Source organism: Anas acuta, chromosome 21 (genome assembly GCF_963932015.1).
Source record: "Anas acuta chromosome 21, bAnaAcu1.1, whole genome shotgun sequence".
Lineage (NCBI taxonomy): Eukaryota > Metazoa > Chordata > Aves > Anseriformes > Anatidae > Anas > Anas acuta.
Window position 1 is genome coordinate 1,702,735 of NC_088999.1, and position 25,208 is coordinate 1,727,942.

The following is a 25,208-nucleotide window of genomic DNA, read 5'->3' on the forward strand; positions in this document are numbered from 1 at the left end:
GGGTGCCAGATTATATTATTGCACATACTAAAGCGATGCAGTTATGACCTAAATTCTGACTGCAGAGCTCCTGTCATTGACTGTGGATGACTCAAAGCCTACTTTTTTGATTTATTATTAGTAATTTGCCTTTTACTCCTTAGCTTAAGCAGTGCACTCACCTAATTTGGGCTTGGAAAATGCCCTTTGGCAAGGACTTTTCAGACGGACAGTGAAATGTGTCTGCCTTCATTTTTAGGTGCTCAGCTGTTTTTTTTTTTGTTAGCTTGTGTTTATTTATTTTGTTGTTGTTGTTGTTTTGTTTTGGTGGGCATGAAGAGTTAAGGATTTCCAGTCACTTCCAAAGCTCCTGGTCCACATGGCTGTTTGCATCTCAGCTGAACAGAAGGCAGAGTCTAGGTAAATCCATCTGCAACTCAGTCATGAACAGCCTTTTTCCAGAGAAGGCTTGTCCAGACATTGTGGGGAAGTGCTATTGACTCACCAGCCTTCCTAAACATTGGGAATAGATTAGTAAGGCTTTGAAAAAAACAACAGAAGAAAGGCCAAATTGATCATATTTTGGAGGTGGGTTGTGAAGCTTCCAGGGCAACTTCATCCTTGACGTGTTACAGTCTGGGTCTGATTTGTGTGTGTGTGTGTGTGTGTTTTTTGGGAGCTGGGTACTGAGTAGCTGGGCATTTTCAGACATCCAGGTCCTGTGGATGGAGGTGATGATTCCCCAGAAATAATTTAAATATTTTTCTTCATCTGTCTTCTGGAAAGGGAGAAGCCACAGAAGCATCAGCCACACACACAGCCTAGTACAGCTGACTGGGCAAACAATGTATCTGAGAATCCACAGCTCCTGACCGCCCCTCTGGGTACCAGTCCCAGCAGGTGGTCCTGGGGCACAACCAGTGTTGGTGATTTTGCACACCAGTGACCTCAGAAACCAGCCATGCTGGCAGGTGGCCCCTCCATCACCACTCTCCCCAGAAGCAACCAGCCCAAAATGAATCATATCTGCCCTTTCACTCAGCAGCAGCATTGGCTTTTGCAGATTAAGGGCAAGACATTACATACAGAGAGGTGAGACAGAGGCTCAGTACAGCTTGCAGACAGTCAGCACCCACTGTCTTCAGGGTGGAGATCCATGTCCTGGACCTGTTGTCACTGTAAGCTTCTGCATATTTCAGGTGCCACATTTATGCCCACAGTGGTGTTGCAAAGACTTTGTGACAGTGGAAAGATGCATTTTGCTATGAAAAGATTAAGACTGGCCGTAACTGTCTGGGTGGCAGAGAAGGAGCAGATGCTACAGCTTGTTTTGCTATCATCCATTCCAACCAGCAGACCACATCAACTAGGTATGTGTCTGCTCCTGATCCGTAGCTAAAATTTGTATTGAATCACCCTGGACAGGCAAAGCAGCCCTGGGAGGCTTAGTAAAGGATCACATTTCTTTGCTGCTTTGCTGTTGCTTCGTCCCTGGCCATACAGTGCCACAGTGTGTAGGAGGAGTGGTGAAAGTGGCTCCTGGGAACATGCTGTGTGTGCGTGTAGCTTTTGGGATGTGGAGGTGGAGACAACTTGTTCTGCTTTTTTCCATTGTGCATGGGTATGTAACCCAGCTCTCAGCCTCCTCTACAATAACGCTTTGTTTCCCTTAACCAACACCACTCTTTCAGTGATGCAAATAATTTTAGTGCATCCAAACAGGAAGTGGTTGAGTGTCTGAGTGTCTGAATCAACATCCTGGAGGCTGGGCCTTTGCCACCAGCACAATTACTAAATAGAGGAGTTGCCTATGGATGGAAGTACAGGTCTTGGAAATGGCAGAGCCAGTAAGATCATGCCAGAATGTGACCATTGCCAAATAATACTGTTGCTTGGCCAGTTCAGCCCTGTTTGTGTGGCCACAAGCTGCTCCATCTCAGCTTCTCTGTGCTGATGCAATCACATTTCTTCTCTGTGGCACTGGGTTGGAAAGAGCAGAATAGAGGGATCATCACTATTGCTTTGGTGAAGGTGAGCAGTTCTCAAAGGTTCCCAGTATTGCAAGCTCAATGGGTTTGCTAACAGGGAAGCCATGCACAGAACAGGTTTCAGAGCTACTCGTCCTTCCTGGGACATCTCTAAAGGGAATGCTGCTTACGTGGAACTTCTGGAGTCACTTACAGATCTGGAGAAGAGCCACAAGAAGCAGCAGATCGTCAGCTGCTTGGCAGAGGTTACCATTTCAAATTACGTTGTTTTTTTTTTCTTTTCTCTTTCATATCAAGAACAAAAGATATCTTTCAGACTTTTGCTGCAGGTTTTCCAGGAAATCTAACAATCCCAGTAGATTACTAATCTGCCCCCTTTGCGTGTGTATTTGTGTGTGTGTGTGTGTAGGGTAAAAACTGTAACTGGCAGTACTGTCCCTGAACGCTGCCTACAAAACTGAAATACCTCCCTAAACCCACTTGATTTCCTGTTGATAAAAATGTTTATGTCTCCTGATCTAAACCTAGAAGATCTTCAGTAGGTATTTTACTCATGGTTCTCCTCTTTTCTCTCTCGTGAAGTGATTGAGGAAGGAAGGAGAAAACGGATAATTTGAGCTATTGAATACCCAAAAAGATTCCTGTGGCTTTTCTTTTGCTGCATGTATAGTCATGTTTGACTGTGAATCCAGGGCCTGTATGTTGCTTCATGCCAGGCATCTGTAAAGACTGAGCTGGATTTGGGTTTGACAGGCCAGGTAGCTGGGCACTACCCTGATGTTGGAGGTCACCATGCCTGGAGACGTGAAGGTATCCCCGAGGAAAGCAAGACAAGGAGCCCCAAAGCCAGTCCCTGGGGCACTCACCTCGATCACTGATATGGTTAAACAGCTAATCTGATCTTGAACTTGCCTTTCTGGCTGCTGTAGATGGAGTCAGCCCTACCAAACACATTCTTGGTTGTGACATGTCCACACACACCAGTGTGAGGGAGATCTGAGCTGTGAGACACAGGGTACTAAGCTTCGCTAAACACTGAAGAAGCTCTTCAGAAAAGAGTATTTCTTCAGTAATCCCAATTCTGGACATCCAAATTTAGTCTCTCAATCACATAGCTGAGATGGAGGAGAGTCATGCCATGGTAGAATGGTGAGAGGCTGACTTAAACCTTTTGAAGGGACATCACTGGTCCCCAGGGGTGCAGTCCTGACTTCAGCCAATGGAGAAGGGAGGAGAGGCAGAACTGCCACACTGACCACATCAGTAGGAAGACCTTCTTGCTTTGATGATGTTCTTCATCAACACCTTTGATTCCTTTTCCTGAGATTGGGAAACATGGATCAGCTCCATTTAAAAATAAGCATATTCTTTGATGCTTGGAGCTTTCATACTGTGCACTGCTCAGGGATAGTACCATTGTTTGTTCATGGAAATTTAGAAAACCAGTGGTGGCAAAATTAAATGCATTGAGTACTAGCAAAGTGTTAGCCATTATAGAGTGGAGTTCTGCTGCAGTCTGGAAGGAGTGAGTTGGAAGGTTAATTTTAAAGTCCAGGAAAAATGCTTTTCTGAGCAAGTTCTCTTTTGAGTTTGTTACTTAAAAAAAATAAAATTAAAAAGCCAAAGAGTGAACTAAAGAGCATAAGAGCATATAATCTCATTTTAACATTATTATCATTAATAAAAAATCAAAGAGATGCAGAGGGAACAATACACTGTACTAGTATTGTGTTCTCACCTTTCACAAACATGATTTAGACAGAGATGCTAATCTCACAGGAGCACTTCTGCTTCCTGAATCTGACACTTTAAGGCAGATGTGGATAGTGTTTTGTGCTGTGTTGAAAGCATCAATTAATTTTCTGTCATTTCACTAAAGAAAGTGGAAGTATTTAATGATGGGCTGGTGTGTGGGAGCTGTGACATTTCTGTGTTCCTATTCATCAGGAGCATTTTGGGCCCACTGGGCTTCTCAATTTGTCCCAGTGCCCTATTTCAGAGAAGACTCTAACAAATCTACTCTGGTTATTTGTAACACAGCAAAAATATGGCATTTAAAATGCTGCTGGCAATTTCATGGGGGATCAAACTCTGCCTTATATCAACAAATTTCTGAAAACTAACCAGGTCACCCTGCGGGTTGGAAGCTTCAGAGGAGAAACAGATCAGATTTGGGATAGAAAATACAAACAAACAAACAAACAAACAAGAACAAAACAGTTCCAAAATTTTGAAGAATAAAATTAAAAGAAAATCTTGATTCAGATCAAAACAAAATGTTGTTTCATCTCATGTGGGGAAAAACTCCCAGGGTTTTCCACCAACTCAAGTATCATTATTAACAGAGAGTGGCTTTTCTCATAGTGAATATGGTATTCGTCAAATGCCAATGATGGCCATAGGAAATTGGACAAGAGTTTTTGGTCTGAATAAAATGTTTGGGGGCTGGTACTCCCACAGCTGCAGAGCTGTGGAGTGCCTTTGTCCTGTTGTGAGTGTGCACACTCAGGGGGTGAAAGTCTGTCTCAGTCCTCTCTGCTTTGTGAAGAATAATGAAATATTTGTCAGTCCAATGAGTAAGAACATCTTGCTAGCCTGGGGTTTATGGACTTTCTCATAGGGCAGGACAGGGGTCTTTCTCCTGTGTGTGACAGTTGACCTGTAGGGAAAGGTTTGAGGGACCCAGGGAGATCTTCTAACCTGCTGGTATGGGAGATGTCCACTGATGGATGCAGGACTTGGGCCAAGCACTTGATGTCCTGGTTGGGACTGGGCGCTGGGGCCTGAGATAGAAGTGAACCATTCCTCCCAGGGGACCTGGTTGTGGTGCAGAGGGCTGTGATTAAAGATACTTTGTTTCAGTGGGAACAAAATGTTCCTGCTAATCCCAAACATAATACGTGGATGGTGGAGAAAGAAGGAAAATAAAGGTGTCTTGACCCGAACTGATTATAAAATAAATTTCTGTTTCAGTGATTTAATTGAAAATTCAGTTCTTGCAGCAGAAATTGTTATCTGGGTTTCTCAGAGCCAGAAAACTGATAACAGCATGGTGTCTTGACCAGACTCTGGCTGCAAGACCTTGGCACAAGCAAGCTGAAAGGTGGGCCTGGATCTTGCACCCACTTCTACACCCAAGAGCCAGCTTCCTCCTCTGCGAGCAGAGGCCACCACACAACATTTCTTCATATGCCCCATTTGGCTGCGTTTGTGGCAGAACCAGCTTCAAGATAAGCTCATCACTTCCTGAAGGACTTAACTAAAGCCTAAGGGGGTTGTTAGCAGGAGATGACAAAGCCCACACCAAGGTCATGGGAGCGGTGACCACTTACATGCAGGGGACATGTGTAACCTGCGTGCAGTAACAAGGGGCAACATGCTGTCTCAACGACCTGCTCTTGGACATGAGCAAGGGGTAGGTAAAGTGATGATGGGTTTCGGAATGAGAATGGCCCAGCCTGGAGTGCACAATGGATGGTGGATCTCCACTCTTAGCACCAAGCAGAGGAGCTTGCATGGAGCTGGAGGAGCCATCTACACATGCAGTCAACAATCCTTGCTACTGATGGCTCTGTCCTGCAGGGTCCACAGGCCATGGCAGCAGGCAGATGGTCAGGTCATTTAGGTAGGTTTGATCCTGCCTAACCGGGAAGGGAGGCCTCCTGAGGTCTTTCTCATCTCAGCTGTCTGTGGGAATTACTGGCATTCTGTTGATCTCATTTTCACTGGCTCATCTTGCCCTGTGTTACAGGGAGCTGAGGCACAGAGATGTGCTGGTGATCCCGTGGGAGCTGGGGATGTGCTCCAGCACCCAAACCTTCACAAGTCAGTTGACCTTCAGAGCCCTGTACATGCAAAAACTAAACACTTGTATGGCCATGGTCTAGCACAGGCACCAGCACAGAGCTAGCCTGGGCTGTCCCATCCCTGTTGCTGGGGACTGTGTAGGGAAACGAAGAGCCTGGATTGGTGCCCAGGTCCTCTGCGGAGGTGGAGCTGGCAGCATGGACATGGGGCTGCCTTGTGAACAACGTGCTTTTGTCCTGGAGTTGTGACTCCTATGTAGAGTGCTGCAGCACTGCCACTCCCTCCAGACAAAGAGGGATGAAATGAGTCTAGCTGGGGCTTGAGAGAGAGCATGAAAGAGGCTCCAGGAGCAGGCTGCTGTGGCCCGGTCTGCTGCTCAGCTAGCGGGCTTGCCAGTGCTTTCAAGAGTCCATGTTGTACCTGCCAAGCTCTACTAGGCATGAAAGCCTTAAAGAGGTTACAAAACTATCTAAGAAAAATTGTGTCTGGAAAGGATCTCTGGAGGTCTTTAGTCCAACCTCCAAATGTCAAAGCTAGAACAGGTTGCTCAAGTCCAGCTGAGTTTTGAAAATCTCCAGTGATGGAGACTCGACCACCTGCTCCACTGCTCAACCACTTGACCAAATGACCTGAAACTGTGGGGCAGGTAAACAGAGAGCCTGGAAGGAAGGATGTGCTCTCCTCATGGACGGGATAGTGCTGAAGGCAGTAATGCACTTCCCCACATGAAGTGCTCTTCTTCTTTTTTTTTTTTTTTTCCTTCAGGAGCCTCAGCTTTCAGACTACTGTCACCTGTGTCACGGCTGAAACCTGAGTGGTGCTGGATGGTGCCTGTGAGCTGTGGGAAGAGCAGAGGGATTTAAAAGACTAAAAGATCTCTGCCCTGTGGGTGTTTATCAAGGCCAACTGGTGGATAAGGTTTCTTAATGTAGAGTTAGAGCTCTCTGGTACATTTACTGTATTTCCCACAAGAGTTTCAGAGGACTTGCATATCTTTCACTTGCACTACCATTCCATGTGCTCTCACAAGTCTCCAAGAAAGAGCTTAGCAGACAAATAGTTTGGTGTGGTTTGCCAACTAGAATTAAATAAAAGAAAAAAAAAAAAAAAGAGTAATACATTTCTGGCCAAGACCACTTCTAAACTCAGACAAAAAGAGAAGTCTTCCCAGCAGATTTGGTGATGAGAGATGGTGTTTGTTTTTTTGGCTGGCTTGTTTTTCAAAAAGCCGTTTTGTGTCAAAACAAAGTTTTAGATGAAAACTTTTCAATCAGCTCAAGGGACAGCCAAGCACAGAGCCTGCGGGTTTCCCTTCTGCATCTCTGAGTCATTGCGAGAGTGGTGGGCCTCTATTTTTAGTCTCTGCACACACTAACTGATACCAGCTACAGGACCAAGCTGCTCTTCAGCACCGGATTACTGTTGCGAAACCTCGACACCAACATGGAGTGAGTCCAGGTCTGGGTGCATGGAGTGGCACCATCATAGAAAGGAGGACACAGCTGTGCTGACCCGTCTTGCCCAGCCTGGGAGTGGAGCAGCACAGCCTCTCACATTCCCTTGGTGACAGCCACTGTGGCTGTGAAGGCAGTTGTCCCCTCCTGACATGCCCTCTGTGCCAGAGCAGGAGGATGGCTGGGCAAGGAGGGCCAGTACTGCAGAGGGATTAACAGTGACGTTAAGTTTGTGTCATTTTACCGTGGAAAAATTAGGGTTTTATTTTATTGTGTGTGTTTATTTACTTATTTATTATTTTTTAATGCAACTGTTTGTAGTAGAAAGCTTGGAGTAGAAAGTAGAAAGCTTTCAAGTATCTCCGCTAAAAGCCAATGAGCACAGGTGATTGGAGGTGACCTATCTTGGGCCTGACATGGCCTTGCAGACACTTGGGTTGGAGTGGCCAAATTCCTGGAAAGATGGCTGGGAGATGCTGTATCTTGTAGTCTGGAGAAGAAAAGCTAGTTCACAAGCAGCAGCAGTCTACAGGAACTCAGCATTATTATTTGTGTGTGTATGTGTGTGTGTGTGTGTGTGTGAGAGAGAGAGAGAGAGAGAGAGAGAGGGAGAGAGCTAATTCTGGATGGAAAAAAATGACTTTCTCGGTAAAACTTTTGGATTTGCCCATAGTTATCAATCAGGCAGGAGAGAGACTTCCACAGCCTAGCAGGGTGGTTGTGTATGGGGAAACAAGATGCCGTGTAGATGTGTCTCTGTAGGCTGTATGATGCGTGGGTTAGCATAAAGAGGAAGACAGCAGGTATGTGGTCAACCCAAATGGTTAAAGAAAAGATGCTGTAAAAATAGCTTGTCAGTGAAGTGAGTTGAGCTGTAGGCAACCTGTCTGGAACACGCAGCTTTTGTTGTATGATGAGGTTAGTTGCAGTCTGTCTGAGAGACACGTAAATCTCCCTTTCTTTGGCTAGCTACAAATTACTATATGAAAGACACTGCATACTATCGGCTACACAGCAGTGTGCTAATTAAACACTGCTAAAATCAGCACAAGAACATGTCCAGCCCTAAAAGAGGCATGAGAGATGGATGAGATGGAAATACATTAGATGGAAAAAAAAAGTCAGGCATGTTCTGACCAAAGAGGTGCTGTATCTGTGCTTGAGAGAGAGAGATTAAAAAAAAAAAAAAAAAGCAAGCAGAAAGACAAAGCAGGGACTGGAGGAACTCAGTTCCTTTCTAACTCATATATATTCACTTTCTTCCCTGAACCATTTTAAGAAACAGCAGTATTTGTTCACCTTACATAACTCTGGTGTTCACTCTTCAATAGCGAATGCAGCATATTACTACACGGTCTCTGTGTAGAAGGCAAAGTGTTTTTCAAAGCATGTTAGCTGCTAGGATTCAGTGTCAAGAAGTCCACAATGCTACAGCAGCCCCAGGCTGGTGGCCTTGCACAGGCTTCAGAACCACTCTGCCTATGGGCAGGACACAGCCTGATGCTGAGGTATGCCAGCACGAATGACTTCCCACTGGACTACGTCTCCATTTTCATCTTCCTGGGGAAAACAAAATGTGAAAAATATTTCCTCTAGCTCCTCTGCTGTCTCCTATTGCTCCTTAGTGTGAACTTTCAATGGGACACAGGACAATGAAGAAATATTTGCAAAAGATCTAGAATAAAACTTTGATTTTTTTTTTTTTCCAAGTACAGAAATAGTACTTTTATTTAGACATTTTTATTTCAAACAGAACAAAATGACAGTTTACAATGGAAAATCCCATTGGCTGCCATAAAGGATATTTTGTCTGATTCTGGTAGTTGGTAAGGCATGTGAACTTATGCCTAGGCAAATGAGCTTCCCTGCTGCTGATGACAGATTGCAGTATGATAGGGACCTGCTTCTGGGCTGTGTTTGGTTTAGGTGTTGCTGCCTTGGTGCACAGAGTAACTGAAAACCAAACGAAGTAGCTGGACGATAACTCTTTTCAAACTGAAGATCCCTCCAGCCTGCAACTCTGCTCACTTTGAGGAAGTCGTGGTGTTATACTTCATGGTGTTTGAAAGTGGTTGTGATTATGCAGAAATTACCTCAAAGATCTGTGTCTCAGGTCCAGACCAGTGTGTGCACTGCAGCCGTGTCTGCAATGACAAATCTCATGAGGAAGTTTGCAAACAGACGATCCCTCAGACTGTCTGCTTGGAAATCGTGGGTGTCTCATGTCCTCTGGGGACACACTTGCATTTTCCATATAGACTTCGCTACAACTGTGACCCTATCTTGTGAGGATATATGGTATGAAGTCCATTTTCAGTGGTCAGGATGGAGTTGCCAGGAGGGATGCTGCACTCACCCATGTTCTTTCCCATTGTGTAAGCAGTGTGAGGAGGTGGGCAGTAAGCAAGCACCAAGAGGGCCTCTGCCAAAGGAATGTGACACCCTGTTTGCTCTGCTGTTCAGGCTGTTGGTCTGTCCTTGCAGCTCATACAGAAATGTACAGCCATCCAGGCAGCTGACAGGGCACAAGACCATATCTAGAGTCTTTGGGAGCAACAAGAGGACCTGAAGCCCTTGAGCAGTCAATGTGACTGCTGCATGAACTGAGATGGTTTCCTAGCACATGAAGGATAGGTCCATTTCCCATTTCTCAGTGGGTCTGTTTGTTCTGCCCCATCTCAAGGCTTAGCTAGCTCTTTCCTGGCCCTGGCACAAATTGAGTCACCATTACACCAAAAAAAGAGCAAATTTCTCTTGGCTTCCCTGATAGTGTCTTGCACAGGCAACAGAGGTCTTCTCAGGGGGATTGCTCCCAATATGTTCCAGAGGTCTCTCTGCTCCATTCACCTGGTTTTCCAGCTCTGAGCAATGACGTAGAACCTGAAAAGAGATTCAAGACCTTTCTCCGAAGGAAAGCAGAACACTGCACACAGTTCTGTGAATACCTGAGATTCTGTGAAACACTTGACTCTGGGAACAGCTTCCCGTCTTGGAAACCCCAAACCACAGACAACAGCCCAAGAAATGAAAGCCTACCAAAGGAGGTAATAACTACCAAGTTATTTCTGTGTTTCTAGGGAGAAATTCTGTTTCCCAGGATCAGAAATGTGCTTTTCTGTGGTTGTGAGAGTGAGCCCCAGGCAGTCGTTGACACTTTCACACCATCCCACTGTCCTATGGCATATTTGTTAATCCACAAAAGAAGACAAAATCAGGAAACCTAAGTTTAGTTTTCAGTTGTAGACAATGCAGATGGGACAGGGGTAGGCCCCAAACTCATGTGTTGCTAACCTTTGCTACTTTATAAATAAATTCCAAAGCAGCACAAAGAGATGTGAGGCTGCCCAGTGTCAAGGTTCTCCAATTGCTAGGTGAAGGTGTTCCACCGCTGTCACTACAAGCAATTAACAACCAGGAACATGTCACTCTGTTAGGAGGCTGTACTGTTGCCATCTTTATCAGATATTTGGGAGCTGAATTTAATTAGCTCTTGCTGCATGTGTGTGCAGTGTTATCTTTTGGGATATTTGCATAGATCAATGCTAGTTATTTGTATCTGTCTCAGAGGGTGTTTTGCCTGCTAACAGCTCGGCTCAGACCTGCTCAAGATGTTTAGAATGGATTTTGTGTTAAGTGCGCCAGGTGTGTTTCTCCCAAAGCTTACTGGAGTAACAGTCCCAAAGACTTAGACCTCTGGCTTCCAACAAGAGAAAATTTCCTCATTCTTTACTGGCCTGTTTCAGTTGGTTGCATTCTCATTTTGGAGGAAGCCATTCTTTTCCCTCTTGCTATTCCTGTTTCAGAGCTGTTTGTGCTTCTTCTAGGCTAGCCCCATGAGTCACTTTTTTTTTTTTTTTTTTAAAAAGTTTGTTTTACAGTATAAACTCAACAGGGATTCTTAACTGCTCTTTCCAGCTTGCATCAATTCATGATTGTTAGAGCCATTTGCCCTGCTGCTTTATTAATGCCAGAGATTTCTGAACTGCAGGTACATTTATTAAGCCCCATAGCCAATGTAAACTGCCTTTTACAAAAGCTAATTGCTGAACACTGCATGTCCATGATCTCCTAGGCAGTCCCTGTGATACTTTCTTTGCTACATGCGTTTATGGAGCTCCACTGAAGTGAGGTGGGATCTAGCATTGAGAGACACAATGGATGGGGACCCTGGAGGAAAGATCTCCTTCACCAAAGCCTCAGTATCCATGTAAAGAGAGATCTTTTGCTCTGGAAGACTTCCCCTTACTGAGGTCAGGAAATGTGATTCCTTGTTACCCCAGGGCGTAAGGAGGGGATTTCCACTCTGGGTAACTATAGCTTTTGAAAAGGCTCAGTACAGCTCCTGCAGAAGCCTCTGGGACCTTTCTTTTGGCAAGGGACTGAGAAGACCTGAGCTCACGCGTGGTTGTTTTTGCTCTCGCTTGGGGCAGGTTTATGGTGTCTCACATTGGGGTCTGTGGAAACTGCATTTTCCTTCCATATAGAACTAGCTATGTACCTACTGCCTTCTGGAAGTTGGGAGATAATGTGGGTCAGTAAACTCCTGTTTGTAAGCTCTGTGTATATAAGGTGTCCTTTGTTCACACCATCCTTTTCTGATGGTGAATGGCACGTCTGCCATTCACCAGCACTCAGTGGCAGTTACACGTTCTGCTGTAGACCTTTGGATCACACTTCATTTGTGAATGTATTAACAAAACTCTTTGACAATAATAAGCTTTAAGTAATGAGTGGCAACTGGTGAATGGAGCCTCCATCTGTTCTCACCCACAATGTGCAAAGTCTACCAAAGTCAATGGACTTCTCTGATGAATTCAGTGGGCCTTTTGCCAAAATCTCTGTGAATAGAAGATGCTTGTGCATATATTTATGAATGGTGAGGAATGGAATATGTGCAAATCCGGTATCCACTAAGTGCCCATGAAACTGCTCCTAATGTACTTTTTTTCAGACTCCCAGCATCTATCTGTCTGAAAACTTCATGTGTTCTAGTTGCAGAACGAGGAACATTTCCTATAGAGCTGGGGTCAGTGGTGTTGCTTTATCTGTTTGCTTGAAGTCAAACAAGCCAGTACTACCAGTACTGGAAAGGGGACTGAGACTCATGTGGGGTTTGTGAAAAGCCTGCCTGGCTTGTTTGGTCCTGCTACATTTAGGCTGTCTTCACCACAGACTCATAGTCCCTCTTGGTGGATAAAGCCATGGGCCAAAGAACTGCAAGAATATGCTGAAGCAAACACATCTGTCTGTCACTGCAAGACAATCATGCAAGGAGCCAGTGGTGACTGGAGTTTTGTTCAAATGTTGGCTTCTCTCTGCTAAGAGAAAGCCAAGAGAAAGAGATGAGCACAGCTCTTGCCGGAGTGAAGGAGCAGGTGCCTCTCTGCAGCCCTGGGACAGCATCTGTTTTGATTCAGAAGAGGATCACATCAGAAGGCAATGGCTTTGCAAATGACACTGCTTCCCTGGTGCAGAAGAGATTTTGAAGACTTCAGCACTGTACCTCTGATTAATCTAATTTGCCTTGGGATTGTTTTTTATTATTATTTTTTAAATTGCAGACAATTGCTGCTGTCACAGTGTTTATCTAGTAATAAAAATTCCAGAGATGTTGTGACTCCTATGGAGGAAAACGAGACTTGGGAAAGAATTCTATATAAGTATGTGCAATGTATATTGCTCTAAATTCATTAATTTCTCTTAAGGGGCTCAAGAACTGTTGAAAAGGCACATATGGAGTCAGCATATAATGAGCCCAATTAGGAATGACTTGAACCCATTTGGACATGCTGAGTTGCCACAGCCAGTTGAAGAAAACTGAAGAGTTAGTCTCCCTTCATTTTTTTTTTCTGTTTTAGGAACTGGTGTCTAGAGTGAGAAAACAAAATACTGAGAGATAGAACAGGAGGAAGGTCGAGATAATGGTGTCACAGTCTCTCCTCCTCCAGCAGAGCTGAGACATGGGTAGGGACAAGAGCCCTTGTCATCATAGCACATTGCCTGAAGGTGTCTGACCCCTAGCCCCCTTCACAGAGGCTATCAGTGCAAAACAACTTTCATTTGCTGGCTGTCCTGATCCCGTCTGCCTCCCTTTTGCATGTGTCCCTGAGGCTGAATGACAAAGATAAAATTCTCTTTCACATCTGCTGTAAAACCTTTGTGATTGTCTCAGTTTCACTTTCCAAGCTGGGGTGCAGTGAAGGGACATCTGCAAATAGAGCCTGAGGGCCCCTACCTCTGCACACTGTTTGTCTCCTCCCTGCTGCCCCAGTTCACAGTGGTCAGCACTTGATTGTCCTCTGACAATCCCTGCTGTCCTCTGGGCAGCACATTTCACTCATCAATAGAGGGGGGGAAAGTTTCCTTAAAGATGTAAAATATAGTTGAAAGCTACAAGAATGGGGATAGATGGGAAGAGGTCTTACTCCACCTTACAATTTTAGGTTGATGATGCCTCCCAAAGTAAGCACAAGTGATGTACAGCCACTGCCTCAACCCTTCTCCTGGCAGCTCCTTGGAGGGTTGCAGTTGTGGTTAGTGTGGAGTTAAATATGTTATTTATTTACTTGTGTGTGGAATTGCTGAATTGCACATTTGAGCTTTTCAAGATCTTGTGCACAAAGCAATCATGTTGGCATGCTGGGAGAAAGCTGGAGCCTAACAAACCTCACTCCTGCCCCTGAGTGCTGCAGAGGGCAGAGATGAATGTGGGCATGCCTGACAGCACCTTGCATGAGCAGCACTGGCTCATTTCTTTTTCCCTGGCCCTTGGTAGTGGTTGTCTCATCAAATGCAAACATCTTAATGACTTGAGCTATTCAGTGGATTTCCTCTCTATTATCCTGACTAAGCTATTCGCTCTACTTACAAGCTGGCAGGCATTCCAGGTCATCTGAAAATGCTTTGTAAAGTTTTGCACATCATTAGATCTAAGTAGGACGGTTATAAAGCAGTGGAGAGAAGTTAAAAGGCAATTTACGTTTTATGAGAAATGCAGGTACCCTGGTGATAAGCTCTCCAGCAGAGGATCTGCAAATCAGTGAGCCAAGACGTCTAACACTGGTAGAAATCCCAGGCTTTGTTCCCAAGGGACATTTTCCTATTTCTCTTCTTGTGGGTGATATCATATACCTTAATAATACCCACACCCCTCCCCACAGTGTCATTTGAGCTGGCAGTCTGCAAACTGTCACCAAAAGGTCAATTGCTCTGTGTTTCACACTCGGAAGCAAAGCTTTGCTGTTGATATCAGTCACCATTTCATGGTGGAGGGGCTCAGGGTCAGCTCTGTGGCAGACAGCAGATTTTTGCTGCTGCCCTTTCTCCTTTTCAAACAGGTTACCACTTCTCTGTGTGCAGCACTAGTGTGGCAGTAATGGTGCTGAGCATCGACTGGCTGACATTGTCCTGGGGCTCTGTACAGACTTGGTGCCGTGTTTTTATTTGTATAAATCTCTGTTTATACTAAGAAATGAAGATTCCTTTGTCATTTGAATAAGGAATCTGGCCACTGCAGTTCATTCAGCAGAGAGACAAGCAATACTGCTCTTTGGTTCACTTTCCATGTTCAAATGTGCTGCATCTGTGCCCTCTCCAGAGCAGCTTATTGTGCACTAAGCCTGTCCACAGGGTGAGTGATTTTCCTAGTGCTGACAACAAATTTGTACTAACTGACATGTTCAATGCTGTACTAATCCGGACCAGACAAAATGAACTGCTGGACAGGGGGTAGAAGGTAGACAGAACTTTTATGTACAGTCACAACTTGTAGTGCCTCCAGAAACAAAATTTGAGGATCTTCTGGCTACATTTGCATAAAGGCAGCCTTCTTCACTGTGCTAAAGGCTTAAAAGTATTATTTTTTTTTCTTTTAAAAAATATAACATAAATATAAATATACTGAGCTGTATGAGATCACTAAAGTTATGTAGGTATTGGAGATCACTGTGCTCTAGCAAGCGCTCCAGAAGGTTTCTGAAGGCAGCAGGCTCTACTATTCCTGTCTGCTGCAGCAGTCTTACATGGATTAAATCAGTGCATGATGAGCTGCTGTTAATAATAAAAAAACATTTCTGCACCATTATGGTGGTGCAGTTACAATGCCAAGAAACAGCCCATGCCACTGTGGGCATGGCTTGCTTGGGCCAGCTGATGATTTTCCAAATTATTTCTGGGCATAGTTCAAGACTCCTTGTAGTGCAGATTCCAGTCTTGTTATTCAGGCTGGATCTACCATGCTGTTCTGGAGTCTCAGAGAGTTTAATAGTATGGATGTGGGAACATCCGGAGTGCAAACCTCTTGCCAGTGGTTTGCTGAACATTTAGTTCAGTCATAGAGACCTGAAAAGATTGCACATGTGAGTATCTTTTGCACTAACAGATTGCAAGGATTGTATTGTCTATGTAAAGCTAAAGTACTTGAAAAGAAGTAGCAGAGCTCAAAAACTCCATCAGCAAGACTGTGGCTCATTAATAAATTGGAGCAAGATGCTTCAACTGGCAGGACAGTGTTTCACTGAAGTGTGGCTTTTGGGACAGGAATTCACAACTGGACAGTTGAGACATGTTTGTGTTCACAGTTTGAGTCCTGGTTAGTTTTCTCTGTCCTTGTGGCAGAGCACGAGGATGTGCTGGATACTGACTTGGCAAAGAGCACTCTCTGCCTCCAGTTTTGGCACCGTGGCTCATTCCTGATAGTATCAATAAATGAAGCAGATGTCCAGAAAGCAGCAGTGTCCATCTGCCTGTGTTTGTTGATCTGTTATTTGGACTCGAGCTACTTACAAAATCTGCTTTTTAAATGCTCATTCTGGGGGGCTACTCTGAAAGTCTCAGAAGCAATTCTGGCTGGCTGACTGGTCCTGTGCACTGTCTTCCCATGGCAGATTACCCCTGACATTTTGTTCCTATTTAATGCTCAGCCCAAACACTGTCTGCACATCTGCTCTTATTCCAAGCACCCTGAGTATCCACCATCCAAATCATCCCAAGCTGTACAGAAGGTGAATCCTGCATGGCCAGGACCTTGGATGGCCATGACCTTGCATGCTGCTTCTCAGCCTTCCTGTGGAGCAGAAAAGGCAAACCTCTAGAATAGCCCTGAGCCCCCTGTCTGAAGAAAGTAACCACTGGGACATTACTGGCCAGTGCATACTGCTGGGTCATTCCCCCAGCCTCTGTTTTTTGGGTAGCAAGTGTTACTCCTGGAAAAGGTCTCGTTGAAATCATGCTTGAGGGTCTCTCTTTTCCAAAGGTGCAACCCTGCCTGGCTGGAATCCAGGCCATGCTTCCATCTCACTTAATCCATGTTTCTAAGCTTTTCCTGCCAATCAGGATGGGGTTAAGCCTGCTCATTAGTGAATGAAATGAGATTATCTGGCTCCAAAAGCCTGTGCCTGGTGTCTGCTCTGCTCTGTGTTCACGCAGGTGCTTCAAACACCAGTAACTAAGAACTGACACAGGACTTGACATCATAAACCCACACATTTTGAATCTACAGAAAAGAAATTGCCAACATTCAGCCATGAAAGGCTGATAGACAAAGTCACTGCCCCAGCACTGAGCCATGGGGAGCAGAGACACAGCAGCCAATTGCAAGATCAGGACAAAAGCATGAAGAAGTTCCCCATTCCCCAAGGGACAGCATGGTGTAGGTGGCTCTGGCACAGCCTACTTGTACATCCTTTCATCTCTCTCCCCCCCTTCTCCCCTCCCCCTCCCAGCACTGTGTTAGCCCCACCAGGAGAAGTCCTGCCAGACCCTGGTCTGAGTGAAACAGCTTTTGAGAACAGGAACTCAGCCTGGACACATCCTGAAGCAGACTCCACTACCTTGGGGTATGGCTCTCTTAGTCTTGATGGGTCCTTGCCTGAGAACAGCTCTGGTGTTTGCTGGGCAGTGTAGACCTGCCCACAATCCTGATTAAAAATCTATTCTGAGGAATTGCCCAGACCCGTGGACCATTGATTAAACACTGGAGTGGCCAAAGAATGGGGGAACAGAGCCCAAGGGATTTTCCTGCTGGATCATGGCCTCAGCTTGAACATGGAGATGGTTCCTCACAAGGCAGATTCCTGGACAGTTTTCTCACTTCTGTGAGAGCAACTGTGAGAGACTACCAGGACAGGCTAATGCTGGAGAAATTGTCTGAGGAAAATCTTGTATCTCCAGCATGAGAGGATTTTAAATCCAGGTCAGACACATTCTTCTCATAAATGACAGAAGCACCACTGTGCTAAAAAGTGGATTAGCTGGCATCTTGTGGTGTCTTCCAGCCCTGTTTTCTTATCATCCATTTGCCTTTTTATGGGCATACCTTGTAAGGAGTTTGTAATCATTTTGTAACTAATGCAGCCAGATCTTCTTCCTTCACCATCACTCATAGCCAGTGAGCTCCTATAATTCAAAAAACGTTTTTATAAATACATCAACACAAAAAGGAGGACTAAGGAGAATCTCCATCCTTTACTGGATGCGGGGGGAAACTTAGTTACAAGAGATGAGGAAAAGGCGGAGGTGCTTAATGCCTTCTTCGCCTCAGTCTTTAGCGGCAATACTGGTTGTTCTCTGGATACCCAGTACCCTGATCTGGTGGAAGGGGATGGGGAGCAGGATGTGGCCCTCACTATACGTGAAGAACTGGTTGGTGACCTGGTACGGTACTTGGATGTGCACAAGTCGATGGGGCCGGATGGGATCCACCCAGGGGTACTGAGAGAACTGGTAGAGGAGCTGGCCAAGCCACTATCCATCATTTATCAGCAGTCCTGGCTATCGGGGGAGGTCCCAGCTGACTGGCGGCTAGCAAATGTGACGCCCATCTACAAGAAGGGCCGGAGGGCAGACCCGGGGAACTACAGGCCTGTCAGTTTGACCTCAGTACCAGGGAAGCTCATGGAGCAGATCCTCTTGAGAGTCATCATGCAGCACTTGCAGGGCAAGCAGGCAATCAGGCCCAGTCAGCATGGGTTTATGGAAGGCAGATCCTGCTTGACAAACCTGATCTCCTTCTATGACAAAGTGACGCGCTGGGTGGATGAGGGAAAGGCTGTGGATGTGGTCTACCTTGACTTCAGCAAGGCTTTTGACACCGTCTCCCACAGCATTCTCCTCAAGAAACTGGCTGCTCTTGACTTGGACTGGCGCACGCTTCGTTGGCTTAGAAACTGGCTGGATAGCCGGGCCCAAAGAGTCGTGGAAAATGGAGTCAAGTCCAGTTGGAGGCCAGTCACTAGTGGCGTCCCCCAGGGCTCAGTGCTGGGGCCGGTCCTCTTTAATATCTTCATCAATGATCTGGACGAGGGCATTGAGTGCACCCTCAATAAGTTTGCAGATGACACCAGGCTAGGTGCGTGTGTCGATCTGCTCGAGGGTAGGAAGGCTCTGCAGGAGGATCTGGATAGGCTGCACCAATGGGCTGAGGTCAACTGCATGAAGTTCAACAAGGCCAAGTGCCGGGTCCTGCACCCGGGGCGCAATAACCCCAAGCAGAGCTACAGGCTGGGAGATGAGTGGTTGGAGAGCTGCCAGGCAGAGAAGGACCTGGGAGTGATGGTGGACAGTCGGCTGAATATGAGCCAGCAGTGTGCTCAGGTGGCCAAGAAGGCCAATGGCATCCTGGCTTGTATCAGAAACACTGTGACCAGCAGGGCTAGGGAGGTGATCGTCCCCCTGTACTCGGCTCTGGTGAGGCCGCACCTCGAGTACTGTGTTCAGTTTTGGGCCCCTCGCTACAAGAAGGACATCGAGGTGCTTGAGCGGGTCCAGAGAAGGGCGACGAAGCTGGTGAGGGGCCTGGAGAACAAGTCCTACGAGGAGCGGCTGAAGGAGCTGGGCTTGTTCAGCCTGGAGAAGAGGAGGCTCAGGGGCGACCTTATTGCTCTTTACAGATACCTTAAAGGAGGCTGTAGTGAGGTGGGGGTTGGCCTGTTCTCCTACGTGCCTGGTGACAGGACGAGGGGGAATGGGCTTAAGTTGCGCCAGGGGAGTTTTAGGTTAGATGTTAGGAAGAACTTCTTTACTGAAAGGGTTGTTAGACACTGGAACAGGCTGCCCAGGGAGGTGGTGGAGTCACCACCCCTGGAAGTCTTTAAAAGACATTTAGATGTAGAGCTTAGGGATATGGTTTAGTGGGGACTGTTAGCGTTAGGTCAGAGGTTGGAGTCGATGATCTTGAGGTCTCTTCCAACCTAGAAATTCTGTGATTCTGTGTGATTCTGTGATGAACAGTAATTCCTTTTTGAGTGTCTTTACACTTGGAAATATGGTACCACCTCTGAAAACACAGCTATAGTTGTCAGCATCATACAGAGCATCCTGCTCAATGCCTTCATCTCCTTCAAGCTGTTATTTCCCAGCCTTCTGCCTATTGGTCTGCTGCTGGCTCTGCTCTGCCACAACTATTATGAATCCCGGTATGTCTCCACACTGCAGCAAGTCCCACTTTTCAGGTGCTGTTGGTTTCAGGAAAATTCCCAGTGGGGAAGGGCAGGTGGAGAATAGGCCTATGAAAAAGATATGTTTACGGTAAGAGGGGAAGTGCCAGGTGCTGGGCACTGAATTTCTGCAAGGAGGCAAGGTATTTCCTCACCTTCCCAGGTCAGATTTAAAAGGTCTGTCTCAGCAAGGTGGCGACCATATCTCTTAGAACAAAGATGTCACCAATGCAACTCAAAGTGTGTTCAAATAAGAACTGAGTATCTGTCATTTGCCTGTGGGATTCACGAGGCTGGGGTTAGCAGTTTAGGGAGCTTTGAAATCACATTGGCTATGTATAGAATAACATTAGTATCCACAGTCCCCATAAGTAACACCAAGGAAAATTTGGGTTAAATTTTGTGTTCCTTGGCTGAACGATGTTTATATTGGGTTAGGGACCAATATAAGGCCTAGATAAGAGCCAATTTTTCATAGAATCATAGAATATCCTCAGCTGGAAGGGACTCACAAGGATCTCTGAGTCCAAATCTTGGCATCAGCATATGCTCTGTCAGTCTGGTCTGGGTGTATCAGAAATGGCTGATCCTGCCTGGCTCTCCTGTTTGCTGGCAAGACTTGTTTTGCTTCAGTTCAGCTTACCCTCATCTGTTCACCACTTTGGATTCACTAATGAGGTTTTTCAGACTGAAATTTCCCTTTAAACAATGTTCTCATCTTGCTTGCTTTCTGTTGAGAAATTGTCCTTCTGTAGTGATGAATATTCCCACTGACTGAGTTATGCTCAGCCCAGGAAAAGGTAAAGGTGTCTTTGGTGTCTTGCAGCTGTCTTTCTGACCTATCAGAGAACCTGGGAATCTGTGAGACCCAAAGCCAATGCACTCACTAAGCTTTTGTGAACATGTATGTGTTCCTGTTTGTGCACACACCTGTGTGTCTATGTCCATGTGTGCTTTTGTCTGTTTATGTGTGATATAAGCATGATATGAGTTTGAATCCATCCTTGCAGGCTGAGCTATAAAGATGGAGATGGACCTGCAGTGTCTTGTGCTTCTTTAAAGCAGACAATACAGCTGAAAACCAGCCACGTCCACATCACATGTTATTTAGGAATCAGCTTATTTATATGCAATGTGCACTCTGGTACTTAGGCTCAAGGCTCATTGCAAAGTCACTGGACTCAGCATGTGAATGTTTCACATTCTCTATTGCAGCACGCTAAGCCCTGTGCCATGTAGATGTTCTTAGAGCATAGTACTTGGCTGGATTCTTGAAATGCTCTGCATAAGCAAGGTTAGGGGAGTTTCTCTCACTAACAGTTCTTGAATTTTTCCATTTCCTGTCTTTTAGGCATTCATATCAGCAAGGAGATGCCTCACAAAGAGACCCTGGTGGACTAGAGGGCTGGACAATCACCACTGTATGAAGTTTAACAAGAGCTGGATTCTACACCTGGGAAGGGGCAACCCTGGCTATACATAAAGACTGGGGGATGTGAGGCTGGAGAGTATACAATATAATAATAATTATTATTAGAGAGTATACAAGAGATAGCTACAAAGATAGTGAAGGGTCTGGAGGACAAGACATGTGAGGAGCAGCTGAGGTCCCTTGGTTCGCTCAGCCCAGAGCAGAGCAGGCTGAGGGGAGGCCTCATGGCGGCCTGCAGCTTCCTCATGAGGGGAGCGGAGGGGCAGGCGCTAAGCTCTGCTCTCTGGGGACAGCAACAGGACCCAAGGGAACGGCAAGGAGCCAAGGGAGGGTCAGGCTGGATATCAAGAAAAGGCTCTTCACCAAGAGAGTGGTTGAGCACTGGCACAGGCTCCCCAGTAATGTGGTCACAGCACTGAGCCTGCCATGAGTTCAGGAAGTGTTTGGACAATGCTCTCAGAGACAGGATTTGATTTTTGGGTGATTCTGTGTGGAGTCAGGAGTTGAACTTGGTGATCCTGGTGGGTCCCTTCAACCTCAGGATGTTCTATGATCCTGTGAAAAAAGCAAGGTCTAGAAAAGAGCAGGTGTGGCCAAAGTGCCTGTATGTGCCTGACCTGAAGGGAGAAAGTCATGCAGTCAAGGACTCTCTGAGGGGGGAACCAGGCGCTTTCTTCCCACCTCATGCAGCTCACAGGCAGCAGATAAATCTGAGGGGGGATGAATGGACCTTTATTGTCTAGATGATATGAAACAAATAGTTGCAAGACTCAAGATGTCATAGGAGTCCCAGGGACAAATGTCAAGGAAGGTGGTTTTCAGGACATATGAACATTGTGGTAGAGAACCTAAATGGTCTGTGGATATAATCTTTGCTACACAATGAAGAACAAATGTATGTGAAAATGATCTGAAAGCCTTCCTGCTCACTATGGCAACAAAGAACCTGACCTATGCCTTGGCCAAGTGACCCAACCCTAGCACTAAATATGAGAGCTTCCAAATTCTCCTGCAATGATTTCACTTGGGAAGGGTGCTGCTATGCACCTGGTAGCCCAGCTCCTCTCTGGCACACTGTGGTGGCCACACACTGACAGGCTCCAGGGACCATTCAGGAGCCACGTGGCAGCTTGCCTTTTTCTGGGCTTTTGATGGAGCAACCAGACACCATTGGAAAGGCCACTTGTTTCTAGAGGTATTTTAGGTTCCCCAGCTGCCGTATGTCCTCTCTTTCTGTTTTCTTTAGTACTGACTGGAACATCTACACATACGGTCATGGGGAAAAGTTTCCAACTCTCATGATGCAGCGTGAGGATGATCAAGGACATTACAACCAAGTGTGTGTACTCCCCCCAGAAGGGCCTGTGTTTTTGCCAAGGAAAGAAAGAGAAGCACCCACAGCAGCAAGCAACTCTGAAAAGACACATTGTCATCACTGTTGCTGAAATTCCCCAAATAAATGGGAATTCAGCTTTTGCTATATCTGTCTCAATCTCTGGATTTTGTTCTTTGCCATCAGGGTCATACTGGCCCATATGGTACTGGCCCATAACAGCATTTCTGTAAACCCCTGATAACAACAATAGTAACTGAATATTGGTGAGACATGTGTGGAGATGCTCTCTGTTCCTTTTGAGGCTTTTATGGAAGGAGCAAACAGGTTAAGCTCAGCTGATCCATAGAGTTAGAGGAGCAAAGCCATCCTGCTTGTCAGTATTACGTTGCCGGTGTCCCAGTTCTGTAAACATCCTCTCACCAGGGCCTAAATCAGTCTGTCACATGTCACTGCACCATGCCTGTTATAGCCCCATGGAAAATAAGAGTGTTGCAGACCACAGAAAACAGCTCCAGTCACACTGGGGAAGCTTGGACAAGGCTGTTGTTGACACCCATGTGAATGGGGAATATGCACCATGGCACAGGATGGGTGCAAACATATGTACCTCCTTTGTGCCCACGTAAAAACAAACTGTTTTAATGTCTTTTGAGAAATCAAACAACAACAACAACAAACAAAACAAAACAAAACAACAAACCTTCCTGCTAGGTTTTATTTCCAAATGAAGAAACTGCACTCTCAACCTAAGGTGGACCCTGGGTGATGGATGAGCAACAGCTCTTTGACAAACACAGATTTGCAACATAACCTAAAGAAGTGGGAGCCAGGCACACAGACAGTAAGCATGTTATTCTTCTCCCTGTAGGTGCCTGCCTGGAGCCAGTGGGAGAGCTGGGGCTATGTCCTTACAGAGGGCAGGGAACTGCATGGAGAACAGAGAGTGTGGGTACCTACAGGTTTCCCATCACAAAACCCCATGGGGAAGCCAACTGAGCCTTTTTATTTTCAGCTTAGCTGAAGTAGACAAAATCTTGAAAACACAGACAAAGTCAGAATGCAGTAGGTAAGAAACTAATGGGATTCGATGTGCATTTTTAATGCTAAAGTCTCCTTCTTTTAACCTGATTTCATATTTTTGAGGTTTGACAGTGACTAGCAGCAGTGAAACTCATTGATAAATAAACTGTCCTTTCTGTACTCCTAGCAAAACAATCCTGAAGGTGTATACCTGCCCAAAATCTAGGCAAAAGCAACAAAATAATTATAAAAGCAGATTCAAACCCTGTAAGTGTCCTGAAAAACAAAACCAAGCAAAACAGAAACACAACCATCCATTTTTGAGGTTTCAGTTATATGCTTTTGGTACAACTGTTTTCTTCACTGTTTTATTGTTTAAAAAGCCACAAGAGTAACAGCAATTACAGGACTGCTGTATCTGAGAAACCCTCAACTCACTGCACTCTAAGTCTGTGGAAATTTACTGTGCAATCACCACGACACAGGGAAAAAGCTCTTCCTCCTAATCCCTCATACCGTAGGATTACTGCTACTAACAATAGCATATAAAACACTCAGGAAGAAGTGTGATTTTTCCGATACTGGGCACTGTGATGTTCCATGCTGCAAAAGATCCTCTTGGTTCAGTTACACATCTCTTTGCTGGCTCTGTGTGGTGGCACGTGATGGCCACTTGGGCACTTCTGTGTTGCTCCAGCTGGTATTTGGTGATGTCTTGCTGAAAACAGAAACCAGAAATGCAAAGACATTCTCAGCAGGCTGGAATGGCCAAACTTGTTCTCTCTGCTTATAGGAAATGAAAGTTCAGTTTTGTGAAAAGGTGGCAAAAGATGGAGCTTCCCAAAATGACTGATTTTTTAGACAGAAAGAAACGAAGTCCTCTGAAATCATCCTTGTGAAGATGTGAATTGGGTCCTGGCAGCCTAAAACAGTCCTGTGGTTAGTACGTCACCTTGGGAAAAGAAACAGCTCAGGTACTTGAATGAGTTTTCTGCACCACATAGCACTCATGAGAGACAGCCTTCTGGCCCAAGGAACATTTAATTACATGCCCTGGATGAAAGTGGTTGTTTCTCCAGTCTGAGCCCAGGGCATGCACTGGGATTGAGAGGTATGAGCCAAGCTTCTGACTTTACTCAAACAAAGACAATGCTTGAATCTGTTTTATACACCTAACCCTGAAAAGCATCTGTCAAACCAGGCACTTTTTTTCTGCCAGAAGTTCTGATAAAATTGTTTCTTGGGAACATGCCTGGCCAATCTGCAGTTTGTACTTGATTTCCCTGGATATTCAAACAATCCAGCTACTGACAGGATGTTTGCTAGAAAAGAGTCCTGCGGTTCTGCAGAAAGCACTCTGGCACCCTCCCAGCTAAGGAGTAGGAGCATATCAGGTAGATTATCTGAGCAATTTAGGCAGAGGAGCATGGCACCACTGCAAAACACTTGTGCTTGGTGCACTGGAAAAAATAGGTGCAGATGGAAAATATAAGGGAGAGAGGGGAGAGAGCTGATTAATGTACTCCTGGGCAAAAGAAAGCCAGGTACCTTGTATCTAGGGACCTGCACAGCCCTATCCACAAGCAAGATAAATTCAGGTTGTACATGTAACTGTCCAGGCTGAAAGAGAGACTTAGTGTAGGTTAACCACTGCCTAGCTTTCTAGGATGGATGGCAGTCTGGGTGATGGTTCTGGTCCAAATACCCAAAGAATCCTGCTGTGCACCAGCCTCTGGGAAGCTCAGATTCTGTGCATGG